The sequence below is a fragment of the Felis catus genome, chromosome B1 (assembly GCF_018350175.1).
Source record: "Felis catus isolate Fca126 chromosome B1, F.catus_Fca126_mat1.0, whole genome shotgun sequence".
NCBI lineage: Eukaryota > Metazoa > Chordata > Mammalia > Carnivora > Felidae > Felis > Felis catus.
Window position 1 is genome coordinate 134135783 of NC_058371.1, and position 23245 is coordinate 134159027.

At 36.7% G+C, this 23245-nt stretch overlaps 1 protein-coding gene across 5 annotated transcripts in view; it reads left to right on the forward strand.

The window, feature by feature from the left end:
- Nucleotides 1–23245, forward strand: part of MAPK10 (mitogen-activated protein kinase 10) — a 556698-nt gene that overhangs the window by 228102 nt on the left and 305351 nt on the right. For all 5 annotated transcript variants that reach the window (XM_045056136.1, XM_045056131.1, XM_045056133.1 and 2 more), the window contains exon 6: nucleotides 18692–18806. The gene's annotated coding sequence lies outside the window, so the exon portion shown is untranslated. The remainder of the gene's footprint in view (nucleotides 1–18691; nucleotides 18807–23245) is intronic.

Below are 23245 nucleotides of genomic sequence, written 5' to 3' on the forward strand. Positions count from 1 at the left end.
TAGAATGATGACAAGTTCACAGCATTTATTACAGAAAATTGTATGAGGTGCACACATAAGAGAGTACTAGTATTATGGACTGAGAGGGTGTTTTCTATTGAACTGTTTTATTTCTTGCAAACTGAATCTGGTTTCTATTGAATTTTTGTATGTTTTGTGAGTTGAACTTCATTTCAGATTTGCCTATCATGAATTTATCACTGGAAGCTGTTGTAATTTCCTGGTGTTATTTGTGATAGTGAGTAACCTGGCCTATTTTTGTGTTTAAAGCATTCCTATTTGTGTTATAGATCTTTAGTCAGTGGTCTCTTCATTACCCTAGGCTGATTCCTTCTCTACACTTCTAGAAATTTCCTATAAAATCTATCACTGACTATGCTATATATGTGTATGTGTGTTATGTGTGTGAATGGAAAAACTCACTTCTGTTTTTCTCTTACCACACTCACATCTCACAACACTTCAAGAGTCACTGGTGTAACTTTGTGTGACTCTGACCTGTGTAAACACTGGTGTCACTTCTGATGCCAGATATGTGGACTTTTCCCTCACACAAGCAATTCTTTGACATCAACTTGTAGTTCAATTCAGTCCTGACACTAACTAGAGTTTTCACAGACCTCACAGATTAAGGGCTCAGTCCCACAAGACTTCCCCCACCCCCTTGAGATACCAATAACAAGTCGTATGTTCCCAGGTTACACAACTTCTGTGTAACTTGGCTGCAAATCAGAGGTGTCCATGACCCCCTCCTTGGAGCCTATTACTTGTTAAGACAGCACACAGAACTCAGGGAAACACTTATACTCTCTGATCTTCTTGGGATTTTTGTGGAGGCTTCATCACATAGGCATGATTGATCATTAACTTAATCTCCAACCCATTTCCCCTTCCCAGGATATGGAAGATGGAGCTAAATTTCCAACTTTCTAATAACGGCTTGATCTTTCTCATTACCAGCCACCATCCTGAAACCTTCTAGGAGCTTATCAAGAGTCTCCTCATTAGAACAAAATATGCTCCCTCCTAAGACCCAGGAAATTCCAAAGGATTTAGGAACTTTGTGCCAGGAATGTGGCAGGGAGCAGGGAGAGAGGCAGAGACCAGTATATATAGTTTCTATTTTTTCACAGTGTGCATTTCTAAGATTTTCCCCAATCACTGTAGCTAGAAATAATTTTTTCCCCAAACTTCCATTGCTTTATTCTCACTTCTCTACTGAATTAGCAATTTAAAAACCTTGCTTTATGTTTATTCATATTCATGTCTAGTAAAACATTGAGTCCCTTCAATGAGCAGAAGCAATATCTGAACAAGTTTTGTCTTTACCATTACAGTAGATATTCAATGAGTATTTGTTGACTGGATGAATACTTGTTTGTATTTGTGCGTGTGTCTACATGCATTCACAATACCATTGAATTTCATTTCTATAGATAATGTCTCCAATAAAAGTATACAGCTGCGTTTGAAGGCCTACTACCAATATCTTTTCTACATTGCCTATAGGAGGTGGGTTTTCAGTTTAGGAATTGTAGCTATTTGAAGAAACTGAAACTTTGTCTTTTAGGTTCACAGTTGGCTTAGAAATCTTTGCTGAAAAAAAGAGCAGTCACATTCTTTATAGAGGAATACCAGGTGTTCTATTAGCTACTGCTGTTTCTCAGCAGTTCACAGCCATGCCATCCATGTTTTTAAAAAGCTGTGTTTCACTACATCCTTGAAGGGCTTCTTCTGCCTTCTTATTTGGGGGTTTCACTGCTTCTGCATAAAGGTTGTATTGCCCTGACTGCCAATTCTCCTCATGTACCACAAAGGAAGCGGTAACGATAGGAAATGATCAGTGCTCTGATTGGGAATGTGAGGAAAGACCTTCCTATTGGATGATACTACTTTTATAACTTAAGCTCATTAGCATCCCCCATCCCCCCAACGTCTCAAAAGAGAAACTTCAGTCAGATATGCATGGATTTAAATCTGGATTCATCTAGTTTTTAGCTGTATGATCCTGGACAGATGAGTTAAACTCTCTTTATGTTAATTGTCTTGTCCATAAAGTAGGGATAATAATCTTATGTACCTGATGGGATAGTAGTGAGGATTGTAATAATGTAGCATGAGCCCAAGCACATAGTGGATGATCAACAGATGTTAGTGAGATAATGATCAAAAAAAAATGCTGTGTATAGCCAAATTATGGAAAGAGCCTAAATGTCCATCAACTGATGAGTGGATAAAGAAGATGTGGTTTATATATACAATGGAATACTACTTGGCAATGAGGAAGAATAAAATCATGCCATTTGCAGCAATGTGGGTGGAACTGGAGGGTATTATGCTAAGTGAAATAAGTCACTCAGAGAAAGATAGATATCATATGTTTTCACTCATATGTGGGTCTTGAGAAACTAAACGGAAGACCATGGGGGAAGGGAAGGGGAAAAAATAGTTACAAGCAGAGAAGAAGGGAGGCAAACCACAAGAGACTCTTAAATACAGAGAACAAGCTGATGGTGGATGGGGGATGGGTGGGAGAGAGGAGAACATGGGTGATGGGCATTGAGGAGGGCACTTGTTGGGATGAGTACTGGGTGTTGTATGTAAGTCAATTTGACAATAAATTATATGTAAAATACGCTGTGAGATTAGAGTCGATGTCTGTAAATGTAGCCTAGTGCCTGGTACAGAGTATCCTTTGAATAGATAGCTAAAATAATGATGTTTATGGTGATATTGGTGATAATAATAATAGCAATTATTACTTTATTATTATAAGGTAACACATATTAAATGACTCAGAAAGCTAGAACTGACCTCAGCAGTGGCTCCTGTTATCACTGCCTTATATTTTCATTTGTAATGCAAATGTTCAGTATGCATCTTTTGCCTCCTAAGACAATCTGGTTGAAGATTTTCCATTTATCCCAGTACTTTTCTTCTCCCTTTAGTTAGAGTGTTATCTCTTTACTCTCATTCAAATATGATCTATTTTTCCTTCCTTTTAAGTCTGTTCTCCTTAAATCTCAACTGCCCAAATTCTATTCATTGCTCAAGAATCATCTTAAGACTCTCTTCTGTTTTGTTACAGAACTATAATTATCATGTAATGTAGGCCCAATATTTTATGATGAAAAGACCCAAACCTAGGGAGGAGAGTCTGCCCAACATCTATTGGGTAATTAGTCATCATGGAATTAAAACTGAGATTTGCATTTTTGTCGGTCTGTGCTGCTTCTCAACAGATACAGGATTGGAGGCCCATATTTTCAGCATTCAGGCTCATGTTGAGGTCTTCCCTCTCTGAACTAGAGACTTCATTGTTTTTATCCTACATTAGGGACTTCTTTATAGATTTTTTTTTCTCAAGTGAGTCAGTCTTGACTTTGCAATAAGCTCATTAGCTTCTTTTTATTTATTATTATTATTTTTTAATGTTTATTTATTTTTGAGAGAGAGAGAGAGAGAGAGAGAGAGAGAGAGAGAGAGAGAGTGAGTGTGAGCTGGGGAGGGGCAGAGAGAGAGAGGGAGACAGAATCTGAAGCAGGCTTCAGTCTCTGAGCTGTCAGCACAGAGCTTGACATGGGGCTAGAACTCACGAACTGTGAGATTATGACCTGAGCCGAAGTCAGACTCTTAACTGACTGAGCCACCCAAGGGCCCCTTGAGCTTCTTTTGAATAGGTCCCATGTCTTGAACTTCTTTTCTAAATCTCTAACACAGTGCTTTGTACTTGTATGCTGCTCAGTGATTTACTGGTTGGTTTTATTTAAATTATAAGAATATCACACAGCTCCAACAGCTGTACTAGTTTTTGCTTGATTTTCTTGATTTGGTTCTCTATTTATGAAATAGTATATCTCTGAATATCTGCTGACCAAGTAACTGAATTTTCTCTGGGAAATTTCCAGGGAGAATTGCTGATGTCTTGAATAGTTTATCAAGTGTAGACTAGCTTAAAGGTAGTTTCTCAAGTGTAGACTAGCTAAATTTAAGGTAGGCTTAAATTCCTTCAAGTTTATTCTTAGTTCCATAGTGCTTCTTCAACACTGCCAAGTACCCTATGATCAACTGCATCTCCCCTTGTGTATATACTTTAAAAACATCGTCAAGCAACAGAAGATGAATGCTTCTGGGGCACTGGACAATGTTTATAGCTTTCAAAATTGTATTAAGAAATGTAAATTTAAGTGTGGGCTACATGTTTCTTATTGCAGATAGACTCAGTTGAATGTTCAATATTTATTATGTGGCTGTCATATGCCAACGGTTGTAGCAGGCACAGTCATACGCATTATGTAATTTGATTCTCATGAAAATTCTGTGAAGTGAATATTATTATGTCTATTATGTCAATGCCTTAATTGGGAAATGGAGAGGCTATGTGATTTGTTCAAGTCACACAGACAGGAAACAGCATAGCTAGGATTTAAAGAAAGTCTGTTGATGAGTCCAGTACCCTTTTCACTATCTATACATATTCCAAATAAGCCTTAAAAGTATTTATACATTGTTTAAAAATTAAAAAAAAACCTCCTGTACGTATACAGGATACATACTAAATTTATGCTATTATCACTGCATATCTTCATGAGTTTAGACAATTTTCAAAATTGGATTTCTATTTCCCTGTCTCCCTCTTGAATATAACATTCCAATGAAGGTTAAATGACATGTTTAAGATACTCTAAGAATTTTTGGGGGTATAATTGGAAAACCCAGCAAGCGTAAGCTGTATATATGTTTATGCTAATGGTTATTTGGTTTAACATTTTTTTTAAACGTTTATTTATTTTTGAGACAGAGAGAGACAGAGCATGAACAGGGGAGGAGCAGAGAGAGAGGGAGACACAGAATCTGAAGCAGGCTCCAGGCCCTGAGCTGTCAGCACAGAGCCCGACGCGGGGCTCAAACTCACAGACTGCGAGATCATGACCTGAGCCAAAGTCGGATGCTTAACCGACCAAGCCACCCAGGCGCCCCTAAAAATAGAAGACCAAATATGCCAAATCCTGTAATGTATTATTAATTCTGATTAGTACTCCTTTGATTGTCTTGGGTACCATCACCATTACTTACACTGTTGTTCTATGGCACAAACCCAGAATTCACTAACTAGTGAGTGATTACAAAACCTTCTCATATCATGTTTAAAGATAGGCCTTCTAATATTGGGAAATTTCATTTAGTAGTGATAGAAGATCTAAATTTGTTATTATTAACCTTTTATTTTAAATTTTATTAAAAGTTTGGGCTTGTGTTTTGTCTCTTGGCCTGTCTCAGTGACCATCTTTTGAGCACAATGATAGCAAGTCAGAATCAGAGGTAAGAATAGCCCTTTAAGAAATTCTACCACTGAGACAGAAAACATGGATGGACCTTGGGGATATTATGTTAAATGAGACAAGCTAGACAAAGACAAATACTGTAAGGTTGAACTTAGAAGGGAACCCTAAAAAAGTTGAAATCATTGAAACAGAGACTAGAAAAGTGGTTGCCATGTGCTGGGGGATGGGGGTGGTAAGAATAGGAAAAGATTGGTAAAAAGGTACATACATACTTTTGGTTATAAGATAAATGGGCTCCAAGCATCTAATGTGTAACATGCCACCTGTAGTTGTATAGCTAAAATTTTCTGAAAGAGTGGCTCTTGAGTGCTCTTACCTTCCACCCCCCAAAGGAAGGTTAATATGATATGTGAGGTGATGGATGCAGTAATTAACTTAATGAGGAGAATCTATTCACAATATATATGTGTACTAAATCATCACGTTGTACACTTTAAATATCTTAGAGTTTTGGGGCGCCTGGGTGGCGCAGTCGGTTAAGTGTCCGACTTCAGCCAGGTCACGATCTCGCGGTCCGTGAGTTCGAGCCCCGCGTCAGGCTCTGGGCTGATGGTTCAGAGCCTGGAGCCTGTTTCCGATTCTGTGTCTCCCTCTCTCTCTGCCCCTCCCCCGTTCATGCTCTGTCTCTCTCTGTCCCAAAAATAAATAAACGTCGAAAAAAAAATAAAAAAAAAGGTAAATAAATAAATATCTTACAGTTTTATTTATCAATTATACTTCATTAAAGCAAAAAAAAAAAAAGAATAGCCTTTTTAATGAAGATACGAGTTGCTGCAAAGTGGTAAGAAGTTGAATTTCTATATATGCTAATTTGGATGTAAATTAAAAAAAATAAAATAAAATAATAAAAATAAAAATAGTAAAAAGTAAAAAAGAAATGAAAAAAAAAGAAAGTGAATTTCTAGACCAAACTCAAATATAATCCATGGTATCTTGATACTTTGGTCATGCTTCTGAGGCACTGCAGTAAAGCAAGGATAAGGCAAATTGGAATTGCTACAGCTGTGTATGGATTGAAGTGTGGATAAACCTGAGGATGTCTGGCAAGAATAGCTGTTTCTATATCTCACAAACCAGCTTCTACTGGAATCTAAGAAAAGGCATTTTTCTATTAGCATAGTTGTTCAAAAGACAAATCCTCTAATTAGATATTTTAAACTGTTGCTACCTGAGGAAACTGAAGCATCTTTGGTATTATTTTTAAGTAGAATTTCTTTCCCCCTTATTATTGTAAACTAAATCTAGACTTTCAAAAAAACCAAAGATCCTGAAAATCTGGTATAACCACTATTTTCTTTGCATCAGACATTCTGCATGTACAAAGTGTATTTAACCACAAAGGGATATAATTTGGCTAGCTATGGGTGTTCTTAGTGAAAAAAAAATTAATACTTTTATAAGCTTAATAAAAGTTGGTTCGAAGTACATTTTCTGCCACTGACTTCTAACAGTCTTGATCTGTCCATTAGGAAAACCTTTCAGCAGACCAATCTTATCTACTTTCTTTTGATGTGAATACACTTGTTACCTGAATGTAAAATAGACTTCTAAGCAAGAAGAAAATTAAAAGTGAGTGCAAGCATGACATTGTACCTTTGTCAAAACCCATAGAACTGTACAATACAAAGAGTGAACCCTAATATAAACTATAGACTTTAATGGATGATCACATATCATTATTTGGTTCATCATGTAAGAAACTTACCACACTGATGCAATATGTTAATAATCTGTGGGGAGGGGAGCAGAGTATATGAGGGTTCTCTGTAATTTTCTACTCAATTTTTCTGTAAACCTAAAACTTCTCTGAAATATAAAGTCTTTTAGTTAAAAAGAAAAGTGGTACAAAGTTAGATCCTTCCTTATTCTATGACACTGATCACAAAGTTTACTCTTATTAGGAACCATTAATATTTCATTTTTTATTGAAGTATAATTGACATGCATCACATTCATTTCAGGTGTACAATAAAATATACCTAATATATATTGCACCTAAATATATTGCAAAACCATCACCACAATAAGTCCAGCCAACATTCATCACTATATATAGTTATAGAATTTTTTAGCTATAGTCACCATGCTGCACATTACATCTCCTAGATGGTTATTTTATAACTGGAAAGTTAGGCCTTTTAACTTCCTTCATCCATTTCACCCACTCCCCACACCACCTCTGGCAACCACCATTCTGTTCTCTGGTCCATCCATGCTGTAGCAAATGTCAAGGTTTCATTCTTTTTTATGGCTGATATATATATCTATAAATCTATATAATCTATATCTATATCTATATCTATATCTATATCTATATCTGTATCTATCTATACCACAATTCATTCATCGGCTGACAGACACTTAGGTTGTTTTCATATCTTGGCTGTTGTAAACAATATTGCAATGAACATTTGGGTGCAGATATCTTTTTCATTTGGTTTTTCACTTTGTTTGGATAAATACCCACAAGGGAATAGCTGGATTATATGAAGAACCTTTAGTATTTTAAGTTCACTCCATACAAGACTGCCATAGCCATGGTAAGCTGTTGGCCTTGTGTCTCCTATCCAAACAGAATAATAAAAGATATTAATTATAAACTTCACTGGGGAAATTATTTTAAGATATAAATTTTGACTTAATTTTGAGAAATTTAGGGGTTTTTTTAAACTTCATTTTCACAGCACTTTTAATTTAGTAAGGTGAAATATAACTTTCCACAAGGGAGATATGGAATGAGGCATCTCTGAAACTTTTAAATTATGAAATAGTTTTGCAAAGGGCTAGTGTTGCCCAAGTGGAAACATCATGAAAAATACATGACTGACTCTGAGAGAAGACATTATTATATATCTTGACATGATAGTGATCTGAATCAACACTGACCCTCTGCATTCCCCTTATATTTATTCACTCACCCAGTTCTACTGATTTATCTTTCACAATTTTGCTTGTGTTTACCAAACCGTATGCATTATGCATCGTGTAATAATCTAATTGTTGAAAGTGTAGCTATGTGACACTCCTCTTTAGCAACATCACTGTTATAACTAATTCTTGACTTCTTTCTTGTATAACTATTGAGGCTGGGACCTTTAATAGTCAGTTGAGGGTTCAAGTCCATTTTAGACTTTGGGATAGGATGATCAACTGTCCTAGTTTGCCTAGGACCAAGGGGTTTCCTGGTATGTGAGATTTAGGAAGTTTCTGGCAAATGGGTATGAGTTGGTAACCCTATTCTAGGACCAATTTTGATAAGAGATCTTAGTGAAGTAGTTTGTTTTACTGCTAAGCCCCCATGAATGGGGGTTCAATTTTCGACTTGGATTCAGAAATTGAATTCTTACTCCAGTTTCCCTGACTTGATTCCTTTGTATTTCTCTATTCCAGAGTCCCTTGCCATTTACTGTTTGGAAAGCTAGTTCATTAGTACCTTCATTTCCTCCAGAATTGCGAGTCCTAACACTGAATGATAGTTCCTACAGCAGAACCTAGGGATGTGCTTCTTGCCAGGCTTCTCTAAGAAATCTGATTTTAAATATCTGAATTCTTATTTCTTGTTTGTTAGGTTAACCTCCATCAATTGTCTGCCTCACTTTGGAGGGTTTGCTAGATCTCTTAAGATCCTATTGACATGGTTCTTGCCTTTTCTTTTGCTGGGTTTGCTCTGGTCTGCAAAATCAAGATTCAAGGTATGGGACCAGATTTGCACATTTAGGAGTTCTTATTGCTTACTCAGCAATTTTCTTCTTGGAAATTGACATTATTATTATTATTATTTCCCCTTTTTTAATTAAAATTTTTTGTTTGAGAGAGAGAGAGAGAGAGAGAGAGAGAGAGAGAGAGAGAGAGAGAATGTGGGCAGGGGAGAGGGCCAGAGGGAGAGAGAGAGGGAGTCCCAAACTGGTCTCACAACCAGTGCAGAGCCCCATGTGGGGCTTGATCCCATGGCCTTGGGATCCTGATCTGAGCCAAAATCAAGAGTTGGATGCTTAATGACAGAGCCACCCAGGGGTCCCTATTGTTATTATTTTTAAACAGTAGTTCAATTTACATAGAGCGAAATGCAGTAACCTTAGGAATTACACTTTGAGGAGTCCTGACAAGTGCTTATACCTATGTAACAATTTATAACTTCTAACAAGATACAGAACATTCCATCACTACAGAAATTTCTGTCTTGCCCTCAACAGTCTTCAACTCTGTGGCTCCCACAGGCAATCACAGTTCTGATTTCCATTACCATAGAACAGTTTTGTTTGTTCTAGAACTTTATGTAAATGGATTTATAAAGTAAATGCTCTTTTGACTCATTTTTTTCACTTAACATAATGTTTTTGAGATTCATTGATGTTGCATATTTCAGTAGCTCATTTTGAAAAATGTAATATCCAAAAGATTTTCATTTGTAAGTGAAAAAGATCTCCTTGCTTGGAGAACAAGAAATATTCCTGCAAATCTTCAGTCCTTCCACAGACTACAAACATGCCATTAAATAAATAAACTTGTATATAAGAAATACTAAATACAACTCCGTGCTTTTGAAAATAAGAAGTTACATTCATTTATTCACTTAAAAGTCTTCTTTCAAAAATTTTTATGATTGATAGTACTGATAGAATTCAGGTCAGACTTCTAGATTAAGTACAGTTTCATTTGAAAGTCCTTTGAAAAGAATTTAAAACAGTTAAAGTTTAAATATTTAATGTTGTAACAGAAGTTACATGTTTTAATATTGGATATCTCAAAACTTAACACTCCTTAACAATGCATATAACCTTACTGATTACCTACCAAGTGTAGGAAGATATGACAGATTCCTGGAAAAGGGAACTTGCAGAAAGACAATGAATAATAAGGAAGATTAAGTTAGAGTCAAGTTTGAGGTAGGATATATATTCATAAAATTAGAGTAATACAATGTATAGTATGATAAATACCAAACAAAAGGAAGGAGGTACTTTTGTGGTAGTTTATGTGGTGGGTGTATCTATGCATAAGTAGAGTGCCTGCCAAATACAATGATGCCAATAGGTATCTATTCTTTTTCTTTTTCTCTTTTGATTAAAGTTGTATTTTGGTGGGGAAGTGAGGCTCTAAAACACATTGTGTTGGATTGAGAAGTTGCAAATAGAGATTTATGTTAGAATCATCTTATTGAGGGCTTTAAGTAAATAGTTTCTATCAATCAGGAATGGGATCTATTGTTGATTTTTAAAAAAGCCAACTTGTATTAAATGATCTAATTTTAGGAAATTAATTTTCTATGCTATATAGAATAAACTTAAAATACCATTTTGATCATCTAAATATTACTGAAATGAGTAGGTTGAGAATTAAAGCTCTAAATAGTAAAATCCACTTCCAAATCTACAAACAACGTTGGCATCTATTATTACTCTTTATAACTTGTGCCATCAAGAATTAAAACCTAGTGGAAGAAATTGGTTGGTTTCAGCCTATTCATTGTTGTCATTCTTTTTTATTGCTGAATAGTGTACTATTATATGAATATACGATAATTTACTTATTCATTCTCCTGTTGATATACTTTGAGTTGTTTCCAGTTTTTACCAATTATAAATAAAGCTAGCATACACATTTATGTACAAGTTTTTTTTAATGGAAATATATTCTATTCTCTTGGGTGACTATCTATGAATAGAATTGTTGAGTCATACTGTAGGTATATGTTTATAATTAAAAAAAAAAACACCCTACCAAACCATTTCCCAAAGTAGTTTTGCCATTTTATACTTGCACCAATAATGTAGGAGAGTTCTGGTTTCTCCATATATTAGCCAATATTTAGTGTTTTTAGGCTTTTAAAATTTTAGCCATTTTTATGGGTCTATTTATTGTAGCTTTAATTGTAGCTTTATTGTACATTTATTTATTGTAGCTTTAATTTATTGTAGCTTTAATTTATTGTAGCTTTAATTTGCATTTCTCTGATGACCAATGACACCGAATGCTTTTTTATGTACTTATCAACCATTTGTAAATCTCCCTTGCCAAGTGCCTATTCAAGACTGCCCATTAAACAAAATTGTTTTTTTATCATTGAGTTGTAGGATATTTTTATATGATCTAGAACTTGTGTATATCAAGAGTATTTTCAGATGTTTATCAAGACAGTTTTCTTCTAGTCTGTGGCTTGTCTCTTTCATTTTCTTAATGGTGACTTGGATAAGAGGAAGCTTTTAATTTTGATCAATTTTTTTTTCTATTATGATGAGTACTTTCTGTGTCCTAAGAAATCTTTCCCTACTCCAAGATCAGAAAGCTATTTTCCTTCTAAAAGTTGTATTTTATTCTACTAGCTTTATAGATTTTAGCTTTTATGTTTCATTTTTTCCTTCATTGATATCCAGTTATTGAAAATTAACTTTTGATATCAAAACTTAGAATACAATAACTGAAAAGCCTGAATGCTAATTACATTTGCTATAAAGTTGTTTGGCTAATCGATACATATTTTTGCTTGAGACATAGTTTTCTTGTAGGCGGGCCCATTGCCAAGACTAACCAGTTAATAATCAAATGATTCCTATTGAAGTTGAAATTAGAGTAAAGTGACTTCCAAAATCTTATCTTGTCCAATGGATTAAAAAGACAGAAAACTCATGTATGACTTTCCTTTTCTAAATTCCCTCCTGAATAAAGTAGCAGCAACAACAATGAAAACAAAACCTGATGTGGTCCCACAGTTTTATGATATTTCAGTGTCTGCAATTACTACCTAGTTTATATCTGTTGCCTATTTTATCTTTTCTGTTAACATACGGAAGAAGCTCCTTATTCATGTAAGTATGCTAGTTCCAAACATAATGGACAATGGTATAAAACAGCATTACTTGGTTTCAGTAGACAGAAACCCACCACAAAGTTGTGTAAGCAAAAAAGGAATTTGGTTAGATAATGTAACTTGAGACGTCCAGGGGCTGAGGCTATTTGGCCAAATGTGAATTGAAAATTATATAAAGAAAATATTTTCAAACGGTTAAAAATTTTGATACTTTTTAAAAATAGTGGAAATAGTTAACTCCCCTCATTCTAAAAACGCACTATTTGTAGATGTTAAAACTGTATGGAGACTTAAAAATAAAAAAAAAAAAAACTGTATGGAAACTCTAACAGTCAGAGGCAGGGAAAATTACTTAAATAAAATCGACATATTTGCCACATATAGTAATGTAATTGTCGTTGGTTTTCCAGAGAATTATCTGCAATTAAAAAAAGAACCCCTGGTTTGTTAACTCAAATCAACTGTATTTTTTTTTTTCTACATTCTAATTGCAATCTAAGAGTCAGTTTGTTGAATTGGATGTAGTGGGCATTTATTTATGATTTTTATAAAAAACAAGGAAACACAGAAGAGTAATAATAGTGCTGTGCAAATGACCTCTGGAATCCAGCTGGGACTCCAATGCTCACTTCTCCTCTGAGGTTATTAGCATCCTTGTTTGTTTTGACATTTAGAAAGACCCCACGTCTCACTTTCTGCTGTTTGCAAAGAGCTGAGCTAGTTGAAAAGCAGAGATTGACCGTATTTCGTATGTTGTTTTGGTCTGCCGGTGTTTGTTCCTCAGCGCTGCTGTGGACACAGCCAGCACTGCTTGGAGCGGATTGTTTCTGTGGGTTGTGCAGCCTGGCTGCTGATGTCGTAGTTCCTGATAGTGGCTGCCAAGGAACCCTACTCCTTTCCATTTTGCCTGGTCCTCATTTCACCGGAAAACACAGTGGCTGTAGCCGCACATAGATAGACTTTTTTCTTCTTTCCCTTTCCCCCTCTTACCCCTCCCTAGACCTCTCTGGGCTTTGACGTCATGTGTGCTCCTTTCGGTTGCCATAGCAACCCCATTCCCCAAGCCCTCTGTCCGTCTCCTCTGGTAGGTTCCACAATGGTACAGGCAGCATCGCGCTGCACAATGGTTTCCAGGCAGTGAAAGAGGGTGATTCAGCAAGCCACTCTTCTTTTTTTTTTTTTTTTTCAAAAAACCTCCCCTTCTTCTTCTTCTTCTTTTTTTTTTTTTTTTTTTTATGGGGGTGGGTGGTGCTTGTTATATGCTTACCTTTTTCTTTTCTTTTTTCATTTTTACAGTTTTCCTTTTTTCTCCTCACCCCTCAATACCTAGGGGCTTGAGTGAGTTTAAGATTGGGTTTTCTTGGAAATCACCTGTCCATCACTAATTTTAAACAATTTCCCCACCTCCGAAGAATCTATTCCTTATTACAATTTGAATGTGGTTAATGAAAAACAAGTAGGGAGGATTTCTGGGGCAAACACTGCTGGATCAGGATCGTAGTTCTCAAGCACGGAATGGTAGGTGCTCTTTGCTCATTCTGGGTTCTAACCTGTTTTTTGGAGGGTGGGGTGATGCCTATGGATTGCTCCTGGTGGGGCGGGAGAGCAAGCATGGGAGAAGTGGGAGAGATGGGGTGGAAAGCAGGTTAATGAAGTGAAGTACCTCTAAGGCAAGAAGCTACCAGCCTTTCCTTGTGTGTGGAGCATCTCTCTCCAGACTTGGGCGTGTGGAAACCTTTCTGTTTGGAGTGAGGGTTGGCAGGGGGTGGGAGGGAGCTTTCTTATTGTGACCAGGGGTTTTTAGACCAATGCAGAGCTACAGAAAGGAAGAGAAGAAAAACAGCCGGGGTGGGGTGGGGGGAAGAGGGGGAAGGAGGGAGAGAGAGAAAAGGAGAGGTGGGGAGAGAGACGGAGAGAGAGAGAGAACAGCTGTGCTTGTTAGAAGTGCTGACCTCAGTCCTATATCTGAGAAATGCTCTGGGTTCCATAAAACATCAAAAAATCATGTCTTTAAGTATACATTTATGTTTACTTCCTGAGAGGTATAATTTAAATGAATATTTTGGAACATATTTACATATTTTTAGTAGGGAATAGTATTTATATATTTTAGTTGCAAAACTAATGGCATTACTCTTGCAGAGACATTCTAGGCTGAATTTGGGCTGGGAAGAGGAACACAGGACAGGGGTCAGGATAGAGATTAGAGAAAACATTGGCACTGCAGTCGCAAAGGTAAGGGGTTCCTTTAAGAAAGTGATCTCCTATCACAGCAGGCAGCATTTTTTTTTTAATGGCAGGGTTCCCATATTCTGTGCTGGGATACTGTGTCCCCTAGAAATGTCAGAGCTCTTTTGGGAAAAAATCAGCAATGAGCATGGCAATATACTCATCAGAATTTATGTATTTGTGCCTGCAGCAAAAAAACGTGATTTATTGGAAAATCTTCAAGTGAATCAAGGTTAGAGATATTTTAAGAAAAACTGTATATGCATCTTCCCCTGTACATTGAAATCTAGAGGCTGTCTCTGCTTTTACCTCCTAACACATAACTTCCCAGGTACTGCAATCTAGCTACCGAAAAAGAATGGCTTATCCCATGGCAGTAGGCTCTGAAGGAATCACAAGGTTGTTTACATGGTCTGTCTTTGCTGCAGAGCCTGACAGTGTCTTTACAGCAGCACTGCATGCTTCTGGCGGGTTGATGATAACTTTTATGAACGAACCGGAAAGAGGCAGTCTAAGTCATGGGACAGGCCACAGTTCAGATTGCAGGAAAATAAGTGCACTCAGCATTGCCAGCCCAAGGTCCAATTTCCTCCTTGCATCCCTAGTCTGCTACTTGCCAGACCCAGGAAGATCTCACAGAATGCTGATCACCGTATTAAAAATGGTTGCAGGAATGACCACTTCTCTCAGAGAGGCTTCTGTACATTTTCTACCTTAGGTGAGCATATGTGCTGCGAATATAGATAGTGATGCTCATGCATGAGCTCAGAAGCTTCAGACTCTACTTCAGAACCTTTGGATTTTAGGGGCAGGACAGTTTGGATGAGCAGTTTTGCTGCTTTTGGTACGTATTCCTTTTCTGCCTCGATCTCACTCTTAATTGACATGAAGTACCAGGTTAGCTTATTTTCTTACACAGAGCAAACGATTTTCTCTTCCCCACAACGGAACAGCAAATCAGATGACAAAGGTGGCATGACCTTAGATATTAAAGAGTCTTCATGCTTCCTCATTTGCACATCACTCTCTCCTGTTGTTGCAAAGTATCTTTAATTTGATGGGCTCCTGGCATTACAAAATCTTCGCAGTTTTGGTAAAAAAATTTTTTTTTGATGAGGCAGTGAGAAATCATATGTAGAGTGGAGAAATCAGCTGCCTCCAGCTTCCTGCTTGCTTGCCCCAGAACAGCATCTGCTGTTGGGAGGAGTGTGTTTGTCATGCTGGAAGGGGATGTTTATGAACAGATCCCAGAGGGACCGAGTGTGTTTTGCTGTCATTGTCTGGTATGTCTGCAGCTATTAGTATTTAATGGTTTCATAGTACGTGGTCAATGATTTTCAAGGTTAGAATGAACTGAGACTTGGTTGTGAATGCTATAAAATAAATGTACGTTTTTAAATTATAGGAAATTCATAGGATTTCCCTTGTTAGTATATCTTATAAGAATATCATAAGCGAAAGGTATCTGCCTAGCCAAAATAATATGAAAAAGCCTCCCATGTTTAAAGGTAAAGTGTCCCATATTTAAAGGTCTTTTTTTATTTTGTTGTTGTTGTTGTTGTTGTTGTTTTTTAGTTTTATTGTGGCTTTATGTAAATAAATATATTTCTTTGGATGTAATCTTAGGGAAAAAGTCTTTTAATACTGATGATAAAAAATAAAGACAAACTGGGGTGTTTCTTGTTTGTGAAACATGGGGGCAGATATTCTCTCTTCCTGCTCTAGTTGTGACTTCAGGTCACATTTGGAGCTCAAAAGACTTTGCATGAAATTGGTGGGTTCAAATCAAATGATTGCTTACTTGCTTATGAGAATAATGGGTCTCAAAGCAAGTCTTCCTTCGATCAGAATAAGAAGTAAACAAATTGACACTTAAAATTTTTTCTCCATTGTGCCCACTATCTCCTCTTGTAGTCTCCTTTAAGCTTTTGGTTGGACGCTGCAACACTTGGGCAAAAAGAACCATAAAGTGTCCAGTAATGACAGAAAGGAATACAATGCTGTATTTGCTGCAGACTATTTCTTTCTTACCACACCTCCTTCTGAGGACCGAAGATTTAGATAAAGTTGGGCCTATGGACTGCTGGGGGAATGCTTATTGGGAAAGGAGAACAAGACCCATTTATCCCTTTAGTATATTAAATATATTTATTGCATTATATGAGTATGAGATGAGACACTGCTGCTGATTAGAGAAAAGATCATGCTGCACATTGATTATTTCTCTTTGAAAGAGAAAATGTAATTTAGAATTGTAGCTTGGATTTTCAGAAATTTATCTCTCCGTACATATTTTCATGGCAAAGTTGTAAGGTTTTGACTAAAGATTTTTCAGTTTGAGTATGTTTTATCCTTATGAGAAAATCAAGGCAAAGGGTGGGGGGGGGAGTGAAAAATCTGTATGTTTTAGGTACTATCCTACCCTCTCCCCCATGTCTTATTGTGAATCTTGGTAGAAACTCCAAATGGAGAACTCAGGTGACATTAAAAATCCTTAAATAAAAAGAAGCATTTTGGCTTGAAAAGTGCTACAAATTTATACTTATTTTTGGTAAAGAATTTTCTAGGTGAATTGATACTTTAGATCCATAATAAGCCACTATGGCCTTTCTCACTGTTCTTATCTCTGAGATGTGAAAGCCATAGGTTTATAAAGCTAATGTTCCTAGGAGTGGAAAGTAAAGATTTGAATGGAAAAAGAGATGACTGAAGGTTCCTTAGAAACATTCTTAACCCACAGTTGCTCTGAAATCCCATACAGTGTGCAGGTGTAAGTGAAATTCCCCTACAGGCCAATCAAGAATTTGCAGAGTAACCTGCTCAGTAATAAACAGGATTTTTGCTACATTGTGTGTGTGTGTGTGTGTGTTTGTGTGTGTGTGTGTGTGTGTGTGTGTGTGTGTGTGTGTGTGTGTGTGTGTTAGAATGCAGGGAAAACCCCCACCACCCAGCAGTGATTTAAAGTACTAGAAATTCATCTTAGTGACTTCTCTTCATAGAAGTAAAACTGCTCCTAGTTTCTGGATGTTAACCTGCCTGGGTTCTCCATGTGCTTCCTGAAAATGGGTTTCTTCAAGTAATTGTCCTCTTCTCATACACTGGAAGTAGGATGTGAGCATTGGTAGTGAAGTAAAGCTCTTAGGCCCATTTATTTGGCAAGGTTTCTTCAGTGTCTGTACTTCCTCTGTCATTGCAGTTATCACACTATCTAGTAATTACATATTCCTGTTTCCTGTGTTCTCTACTAAAGTATAATCTCCACCAAGTACTGACTGTGTCTGTTTGGCACATTGTTGGGGCTCAGTAAATAGTCCTTGGATGAATGTCTCCTGTGTACAGTGTTCTCTGCTAAGTGCAATGGAAGGAAGAGTTTGGAGCCATTTGGGAGCATATAATCATTTAGGGAGATGAGGTTAAATAACAAGGATGGTATATGATCAAGGGCTCCTATTAGTGATTTGACACTAAATATAATAGGAATTCAGAGGAGAAATAAATTCCTGTCCTCTGAAATGGTGGTAGGTGACATTGGAGGTCACACCGGGATGTTCACAGAGCAGGAGAGTGTGGTGTGGAAAGAATTCTTAGTAGTAAGTTGTAAGCACCTGGCCAGGAAAGGGACTCTTAGTTGGGGCAGAGAGGATGGTTTTATTTGGGTATTGTGAGCATACTTTCCAAAGTTCTAGAAATTAAAACTCATGGTTTGATAATGGGTAGAACATTGGAAATTGGTACAATCTTGGAGAATCTGGTCCATTATCACAAAAAGTAACAGTAACAGATTGAAGTTACAAACCTATTTTTGTAACTAGATCAGATTAGGAAAAACATACATACAGGTCTGTTTCCAGCTTCAGACCATTTTCAGTTTAGTTTTATTCTATTTCAAATACTTCAGAGGTTTTTGAACTTCTTCTTTTATCGGTAAGCATGTAACCCATTTTTCCAATGAAATCTTATGTGAAAAGCAGAATATGCAAACATGCAAGGGTGGAACTGTTTCCATAGAAGCTGAGTAGGGTGCCTTGTATCTCAAAACCAAACTGATATAACAAAACCCAAATATCATGTCAGATTTTATGTCAAGATTTTAAAATATCCAGCTACTCTGGTATTGGTAACCCCAAAGTTCTTGTGCTTGTGATAAATTTGAATAGAGTAAACCAGCCTGGGATGTTTTATTCCCTCATCCTGTGTGCCATCACTCATTTTCAGTTATCTTTGTCAGTCTTTTGGTTTCCTAATGCAGATGAAATTCCCATTTAAGTGTTCAAATCAAACTCATTCTGTGTTTTTGCTTTGATTTTAGGCTAGCGTGAGGAGCACCAAAGGCAGGACCATCTCAGATCTTCATTATGGCAACTCATGCAAGAAGCTGTTGAATTAGAACCATTTCCTATAGATGAGAAACCATACAAGCAGTGGTGAGTTGCAAATTTAAAAATATTCCACAGCAGAAAACATATGATCTTTATAACTCATGTAAATATTGCATGTGATTTAGTGTATGGATCTGAAGAAATACTGCTCCACATAATGTGAAGTAAAGAAATGAAAATAAACAGGACAGAATGTTTGATTGATGGTGCAGTGCTATTACTGCCACATAGAGTAGCATGAAGTCTTGGGGTACATGGGTAAATTGTGTCACACCAGGGACAGGAGGGTGCTACTGCCCGGGATGATACCAGTCTGTGTAAGATGGCTGCAGTGAACAATTTCATGTTGCTGAGTTAACAGTCAAGTGACATTATTTTTCAGTGGTTTTTATTATTTGCAACATAATTACACATTTTACCAATTTACCCTGTAGGTAAAAGAATTGGTTCTCTGTGAAAAGAACATGTAATGCTCAATACCTTTCAGGAATACACACACACACACACACACACACACACACACACTCACTCACTCTTATGTAAACATACAGGAATATATATAAGAATGTATATAATATATATATTAACATAGCATTTAGATCCTTGCAAATAAGGGGAGAGAAATCATATCACAGTTTTATAAAATGCAATTCATAGACATTTACCCTACAGATCCTTGTGCCTAATACAGCAACATTAAAAGTGGATCCAGTTTTGGGGCACCTGGGTGGCTCAGTCCGTTGAGTGTCCAACTTCAACTGAGGTCATAATCTCGTGGTTTGAGACTTTGAGCCCCATACTGGGCTCGCTGCTGTCAACCCTGTCAGTGCAAAGCCAACTTCAGCTCTTTTGTTCCCCTCTCTCTGCTCATGTCCAGCTTGTGCTTTCCCCAAAATAAATAAATATATTTTAAAAAGTAGATCCAGTTTCTCTGCTAGTTGGAATAATTTTTAAAACTTATTATCTTATAAAAATATCAGCACACACAGGCAGAATATTTTTTTATAAAATACTTGATGCTTTATAGTCATCAAAGTCAATAATCAATAGACTCCAGCAGAGATGAAGCAGTTATAGTCTGTCAGATAACTTTGAGAAATAGTGTATGACAGCAAGATTCCAAAAGAAGCTGTTTTGAACTGGTGATCAATATATCTCTTTCGTTTGCTTAGTGGCTTATGTAACTCTGGGTAGGTAGGCTTTCTTGTGAATTAATGCCTAAGCTATAACTACAGAAGACTGATGAAATTAACCCTGTACTTCTTTCACATCATGATTTTCATTACAGTCTGCCTACAGTTATATCGAGAAAGTAGATATAATAGCCATCGCTATGCTGTGCTTAATCACCATGTACTAAATGAGTGTTTGTTATAAAGAATAGTATGGGGGCGCCTGGGTGGCGCAGTCGGTTAAGCGTCCGACTTCAGCCAGGTCACGATCTCGCGGTCCGTGAGTTCGAGCCCCGCGTCAGGCTCTGGGCTGATGGCTCGGAGCCTGGAGCCTGTTTCCGATTCTGTGTCTCCCTCTCTCTCTGCCCCTCCCCCGTTCATGCTCTGTCTCTCTCTGTCCCAAAAATAAATAAACGTTGAAAAAAAAAATTAAAAAAAAAAAAAAAAGAATAGTATGTAATTGCCAATAATGAACCATCTAGGGTCTAAAAAGGGCAACTTTATATGGTTGAACTTAATGCTTTGCGTTATGTGTCACTCCCAGTGATGTAGAAAACATATATTGCCCCGTCTTAAACATTTACTCATTAAGCAAACATTTTTTTTTTATTTTTTATTTTTGGGACAGAGAGAGACAGAGCATGAACGGGGGAGGGGCAGAGAGAGAGGGAGACACAGAGTCGGAAACAGGCTCCAGGCTCCGAGCCATCAGCCCAGAGCCTGACGCGGGGCTCGAACTCACGGACCTCGAGATCGTGACCTGGCTGAAGTTGGACGCTTAACCGACTGCGCCACCCAGGCGCCCCGAAGCAAACATTTATTGAGAATCTATGATGTAGACATTATCCTTGACTCTTGGGATAGATGAAAGAGATAGTACCTGCCTTAAAGAAGCTTTCAGTCTAAAGAGTGTGGTGCTTATGCTAAAATGTGCCATTAATTGGGGGGAGATAATGTTCAAAGAGTGTGGTACTTACACACTGGGCGGTTAAATGGGTAGACATGCGGTGCTAAAGGAAGTGCAGCAGAGGAGACTCTAATACAGATAGGCTGGGAATTTGTCAAGGCTTCCTGAAGGGAGTGATATTTTAGCTGAATGTTAAGGACAATGAGAAATAATCAGTGGAAGGGAACAGTGGGAATACTTTTCAAGGGCCCAAAGGTTTAACAGAGTATGATTTTTTGGGAGCACTCTGTGCCATTTACTGTGCTAGGGCATAAATGGGGGTGTAGAAATGAAACTGAAGAGGGGTACAGGAGACATCATGAAGGATCTCTTAAATAAAGCTAAAAAGTTTGGACTTTATGCCAATATGAAGAGCTTTTAAAATATTCTAAGTAGGAGAATGACACGATCAGGTTTATTTTTTAATTGTGAAATATATCATAGACATAGAAACGTGTATAAAACAAATATAGTTTAAGGAATAATTATAAAGCAAACCTCATATAACCACCATTCATATTAAGGAATAGACTCTTAGTAAGTACCTATGTGTTCCTTTAAGATCACATGCTTTTTCTTCACTAAAGGTGACCACTAACCACTATTTTGCCTCTTATCACATTTGTTCCTTGTTCCTTTGCTTTTCTTTGTAGGTTTTCCATCTTACAGTCATAGTATATATACATACATATATATATATGTATGTATATATATTCTTAATCAACTGATTTTGCTGAACATTATAAGATTCTTCTACATTAATGTATGTAGTTTATTCATTTAATTATGTAGTATTCTACTCCATGAATATACCAAATTTATTTATCCATTTTACTGTTGGTGAATATTTAGATTGTTTCTGTATTACTTATGCTAATTTATGTGCATAACCTTTATTTATATATAAACAAATATATTTATGCAAATATATTCATTAAATATATTAAATATATTTATTATAAATAATATATTTGTAATAAAGTTATTAGTTATATATAGTGATATATATAGTTACTCATAGATTCTAGTATACATGTGTAAAATCTTCTTCAGGAAAGGAACTACTGAATTTGGGGGTATGTGCACATTCAGGTTTTCCAAATAATGCTAGAATATTGTCCCCAATCGGTTATATCAGTTTACACTCCCATCAGCAAGGGAAGTTCTCTATTCTCACCAACATTTGATTAATAAGTTCTTAAGTTTCACTAATCAGGTGGGTACATAATTGTACTCATGAAAGTATTAATTGGCTTTTTGCTGATTACTGATGAGGAAGAACATCTTTTCATTTTTTATTGGTCATTTGATTTTCTTTTGTGAAGTACCTACTCAAGTGTTTATGAGATTTGTCTTTCAAAATAATAACTAGCATTTATTGAGTTCTTACTGTGTAATTGCTTGTGCTAAGCACTTTGCAGGCATTTAATCTTCGTATCATCCTTATGATTTACAGATAAGGGAACTCAGGTTTAGAGATGTTAAATAACTTGCTAACAGTCATACAACTAAGAAACAGTGGATTTAGCATTTGGGGGCTTTCTGACCCCAGAGTTCTTCAATTTCTTGGATAGCATTTGGAAGAATATTAGACTGAGTCAGAGAGAACACCTAATGTGGTCTATTGAAGGAATCCAGTTAAAAAATCATAGGAACATAAACCAAAGAATCACCAGTAGAATGTAAGTACAAAGCAACTGGACTCAGTACTGAATGTTGTGGGTAAAGAAGAGGCAGAATATATAAAGTCTTGTTACTTGTTGCTTAGGTATAGTCAACATTAGTCATACAGTGTATATTTATATTCCAGGTGTTGTGATTAGGTGTAAAGAATTATGATTCCATGATTCAATAAGAGATGAATTTAGTTCTGGGTACCTGGGTGGCTCAGCCAGTTAAGTGTTCAACTCTTGATTTCAGCTCAGGACATGATCTCATGGTTCCCTAGATCAAGCCCTGCGTGGAGCTCTGTGCTCTGCCTCTGCTTCTCTCTCTACCTCTCCCCTGCTCTCTCTCTCAAAATAAGTAAATATTAAAAAAAAAGAAAGAAATGAATTTAGTTCATGGGACCATCAAATTTAGGATATAGAGACCACCGTGTTCATTCAACTCTTCACTGTTTTAAAATGTGGAACCTGGTGCAAAAAGAGCTTAAGTGGCTTGTTCAAGATCACATGTTATGAGTGTCAGATAAAGACTAGATATCAGGCTGGCAAAGAATGCAAAGGAGTAACAACTTGCCTGATTTTTAAATTACTTGAAAATGCAATCAACTTACTTTATCTGTTAAACATTTAAAAAATTGTTTTTAACTTTTATCTATTTTTGAGAGACACAGAATGCAAGCAGGACAGAGGCAGGCAGAG